Here is a 5140-nt window from a genome sequence, read left to right on the forward strand (position 1 = left end):
TTCTAAGAAAAATAAAAGACCAATAGATTTGAATAACTGTAAACCAGTAAAAATATTAACAACAAAGGAACCATGAATGGAAGCATGTATTTCTCGAATGACTGATTGGCTGACTCAAGTTGTTCAACACCTCAATGGAATCTCCAACACAGAAATCAGCAAGTTAGTCAGTGTAGTAACTACACCATTATTGGCATATGATATGAAAGCATTAGGTAGTTGAAGATGAAAAATGTGACTTCAATATAAGTATGGCAACTTAGCGTGTCCAACCATTAATGCTAAGTGTATTGGATTGAAGATACTTGATCATGAAGTTAAACTCAGCTAAAGAAATTAAAGAACCTTTCTTTTACAAGCGCTCTTGAAACTCCACTGCTATTTTGCCCATTGACTATCCAAAACCTATCTTCTTAGATAATTTCAGTCACTTTTAGAACCCTGGAAGGAGAAGACAAATTAAAATAATCATGCTAATTGGACGAAAATACCAAAGAACAAGATTCAAAAAGAAGAAGACAATCATGCATAAAAAAAAGTAATGGGTAGGTTCTCTGCAAAAGTTTAACAATCTCATAGTTTACACACTGATGTAGACCGCAGAGATAACTCATACCATATATTAAAGTGCCAAAGATTTTGTTTTATCGTAATTTGTTGTTTTGCCAATATGTTTCCATCTATTTGAGAAGCATTAGCTACCTATTATATTTAAGAGTATTCTCTTGTAGAAAGTTATATTTTCGGAAATATGACATTCAAAAGAAAGTTTCTTCAATACCAACTACTACGCCTGAGTCCCAAACAAACAAGCTAAATCTGATAGGAAAGCTAATAATTCATAGATTAAGGCATTAAAAGGTTTAGCAAACAAAGGCAAAGCACCTAAAAAGGATCCATCTAATGTGACATCCAAGAATGTCAATGGAAAAAAATATGAAAGTCCATCCTAAATCTCTATAAGATTCCTCAGAAGAAGGTGATGAAAAAATTATTAAAGAGGTAGAGAAGACGGACTTTTTGAATGAGATTTCCATTAGTGCTCAAAGTGTTGAAAGTGATCATGAAACAGTTAACACTGAGGATAAGTGCGAGCAAAAAAAGGCCGTACTTATTTTATCTAATCATTCTTGGATGTTGATTCCTCTTGTTTCTCCAGAATACACAAGGTACTATCTTATTTGTAAGTTTTTTTGAAGTCTAATCTAACATGGTTGCCTTTTGCTCTTTCATATATTCCTAGTGGTCATTTTTTGTGGCCCTAAGATGTGATAGTATCTTTTACTGATAAGTATTGCTTACTGAAATCTAGCGTAACACGGTAACAAGCTGAACTCCAAGCATCCATGACAAATGCCAGCAGAACCATATCTTTAGTTCTCATATTTCATGAGTAGAATCTTTTCTCCCTGGTTACCGCAGTTCCATTGTAGATTACATTTGTATCATATTTGCTCATTATAGTTAGATATAGATGATGTACTTAATTTCTCTACACTACTTCGTTTTGACATATATTAAGCTAAAACTAAATTAAAGTTTTATTATATTTAAATGGATTACACAGTGGAAATAAGGTTGATTCTTTGAAAAATTTGCACTGTTTAGAACAGAAAATACCTCTTTCATAACTCCTAGGATATTGGTAAAATAGTGATAAGTGTACGGAAGAGATTTTTGTTTGAGAAAAGTTGGGGAATTTTACATTTTTTTTTTATAATCATGGTGTCTAGGCCAGCTTTCACGTACCTCGACTAAATCCACGGGATACCTATCACCTCCCATCAACAACAGGGTAACTCTGTCCACCAACTCTAGGATATAATTCACCTTATTATATTCATCTGAAACTTCAAAACTACTATTGCTGATTATTCCAGTTAAGCATTCAATTGGAACATTATTGTTCCTCTTTTCCATTCACTTTTTAATGATATTTCATCACTTATTTCAAAGACAATTGTCTTAAGAAATTCCTTGTACCCACTACTTAATTTGTGGAGCATATTTTTCTTTGATTAAACCTTTTAAGTTTGAAGGCATAGCCTCTCATGTGAATGTGGTAAAATTCTTTGAGAAAGAAATTTATTTGATCTTTTAACCTTGCAACATTGAATTTTTTATGTCCTATATGGCCATTTGTTCCAGGAGTTACCCGCATTAATTATTTCAAGCATAAGAAAGTAGGATAAATTGCACTCAAGGGTATGACCTAGTGGCCAATGAAGTGGGTCAATCACCATGGGTCCACTAAATGATTTCTTCCTATTTTTCCCATCCTTGGTGGATAAAATTACCGGATACCTCTCTTAAGAAGAAGAACTAAAGAAGTAGATCAGAAAAATATAATGTACTATAGATTATCAAATTAGTAATATGAATCCGCTGATTACTCGTTAAACTTCAATTGCCTGAGCTAATATATAGATGTGACTTAAGTTTTATGACTTTAACCTTTAATAAGATTCTTTAGTATTTCTGCGAGAAGAACTAAGGATGTATATCAAAAGAATATACAATGGACTATCAGATCATTAGTATGAATCCGTTGATTAGTTGTTAAACTTCAATTACGTGAGTTAATATATAGATGTAAATGTAGGATTTAAGTTCGCCGAATTCAACCTTTAAGATCTTTAATATTTTTGCGAGTAGTACATCAGAAGAATATTGGACTATTACATTGATATGTGGCATCTAAAGACCAAGTTGAACTTTAAATGTGTGGGTTAATATATAGATGTGAATCTAAGATTTAAATTCTACGGCGTTCAACCTAAGAAATAGTTGTAATTTTTTTATTTTTTATATGCAAATTTATGTTCGACTTAAAAAGACCAAGTTCAAATTAATCCAATGTTACAAAGGTATACAATAGAGAGAGGAAGAGAGAGAGTACATGTAATTGTAGGTTCATATTGATGTAAACATCTCCTCCGAAAGAGTTCCTTAGGTAGATGGCGAAAGACCAGAGAACCAATGATCTGTTTCAAGTATAGCACAAGACTAAGATCATCACATAGATTTTCAACACTAAAAGTGAAGTATCTACTAAGGAAATGACAGAAAGTAACTGCGATTGATGTGTCTGCCTTCTTTCATTCTGACATTTGTTGATAAGGTTTGACAAGCATAATCAATTCTTGCAAGATCAACAAAATTCTGCAGGAAAGAAAACAAAATATTTTCCATCACCATTTTAATGGGAAGAAACTACTACTCCAAAGATCCTTTCAGATGATGTCTAAGCCGAGGTACTTTTACTTGTCACTGCAGCTGTTAGAGTGCTTGCATTTTGTAAGACAACAATTTTCTTTGTAGTACTTTCAACTATCTACAAAAAGATCATTTGTTGGTCGAGTCAATGAAATGATATATTTCCTATATATTATGATTAATAAGCCATCTTGTAACGAATGCACTAACCTAACGCAGAATCTGGTGTGATCTTGAGCTCACTTCATTGAGAGCAGTTTCTCCTATTTTTGTCTGAGTTGCAAGAATGGTAACAATTGAAGTTATATCATATTAACTTGGAGGAAACACTATCAATATAGTAGTATTAGCCTTTTAAGTTTTACCTTCACACACTGACAACGGTTCTTTTAGACGATTCCAGTCCTTCAAGGTTACTTTTTTAAAATTTTCAACTACAGTTCCTCTTTGCAAATGAAAAAGTGCAGTTACCTGCAAAGTATCATCTCCGAATCAAACAAAACTTGATCATGCTTAAAACATATATTCACCTCTGGATCATTGAGGAGTCTAAGTGGAGTATCGTCCGGGGTTAGAAGGTCTCTAACAACTTCATTGTATATTTCCATGGCAGAGAATTTAAGTGTAAATTATCGGTCTTCATTCTACAAGTTTTTCATAAACATCAAAAGAACTCTTCTTGCTACACAAATTACAAATGAGTTTTTTTTACCTCATATCAATAAACTATTCTTGCTACCCAAATTTTAAAAGTAGTGGTTTTTTTGTTTCTAAAGAACTCTCCTTGCCACACAAACTACAAAAAGGGGTTATTTGTTTTTTCCCAAAGAATTCTTATTGCTATAGAAATCACAAAAGTTTTTTTTTCGTCCCTCATACTATCAGTAAACACCTAATGAATCCTTCTTGCTACAAAAATTACAAAAGGTACTTTTTTTTAACTCATACTACCAGTGAACACCCAAAGAACTCTTCTTGCTACACAAATTACAAAAGAGATTGTTTCTTTTTTCTTTTTTCCACCTTTTAGTTAGGCAAAAATTGGCGTAACCAACCAATTGAGCTACTAAAATTCATTGTGTAACTAATCTTGCTACACAAATTACAAAAGGTATTTTTTTTTCTTTTTTCACCTTTTAGTTAGGCAATATTCGCGTAACCAACCAAATGAGATACTAAAATTCCCAGTATAACTAATCTTGCTACACAAATTACAAAAGAGATTGTGTGTTTTTCTTTTTTCAGCTTTTAGTTAGGCAAATATTCGTGTAACCAACCAAGCATAACCAACCAAATGAGATACTAAAATTCCCCGGATAAATTATCTTGCTACACAAATTACAAAAAAGCTTGCTTATTTTCCCTTTTAAAGTAAAGTGTACCTGAACAACAGCAGTAGAACCAAATGGAAGAGGAGAATCAGAAAGACCATAACAGAATATGAACTGAACAGAGAAATCCAATTCAATTCTGCGTTGTAAACATTGAAAGCACATTTGTTTTTCCATTTTATCAAAATTTTCACTATAAATTTAGAATCTTTTTCATCAAATCAAAAGTTTTCATCAAATCAAAAGTTTTTTTGTATCACTGGAGAAGAGAGGAAAATAATACATAATTTTCTTGATTTAAAAATAATTTTCGACAGTACAGAGTTGCACAACAAAAAATTTGAAGGAAATTCAAGATTTTAAGAGCTTTTTCCAGAAAATGAAGCTAGACACAATAGGGTGGCTTAACAAATTTCAAAGGGAAAAAGGATAATTGTCTGGAGTGTTCTTTGGAAAGAGAAGAAAAGGATAGAGAAGAGAGGTACAAGATGATAGGAAAATATCAGCCAAATGTAATGATCATTTTGCCCTAAATATTGTGCATAATTACAACCTTCACTAAACAACAAAATAGTAGTAACAATACTATTCAC

General features: G+C 32.2%; 1 long non-coding RNA gene across 2 annotated transcripts; it reads right to left on the reverse strand.

Moving 5' to 3' along the window:
• LOC107849864 lies at positions 1–4934 on the reverse strand. Of its 2 annotated transcripts, XR_007048374.1 has the most exons (4): positions 3582–4721; positions 3075–3489; positions 2900–2984; positions 1–441 (listed from the first exon to the last, which is right to left on the reverse strand). It is a non-coding gene; the product is annotated as an uncharacterized LOC107849864 (long non-coding RNA). The 2 variants fall into 2 exon arrangements; XR_007048375.1 differs by having other exon boundaries at positions 3075–4934.
• Positions 4935–5140: the final 206 nt, after the last annotated feature.

This window comes from Capsicum annuum, chromosome 12 (genome assembly GCF_002878395.1).
Source record: "Capsicum annuum cultivar UCD-10X-F1 chromosome 12, UCD10Xv1.1, whole genome shotgun sequence".
Taxonomy (NCBI): domain Eukaryota; kingdom Viridiplantae; phylum Streptophyta; class Magnoliopsida; order Solanales; family Solanaceae; genus Capsicum; species Capsicum annuum.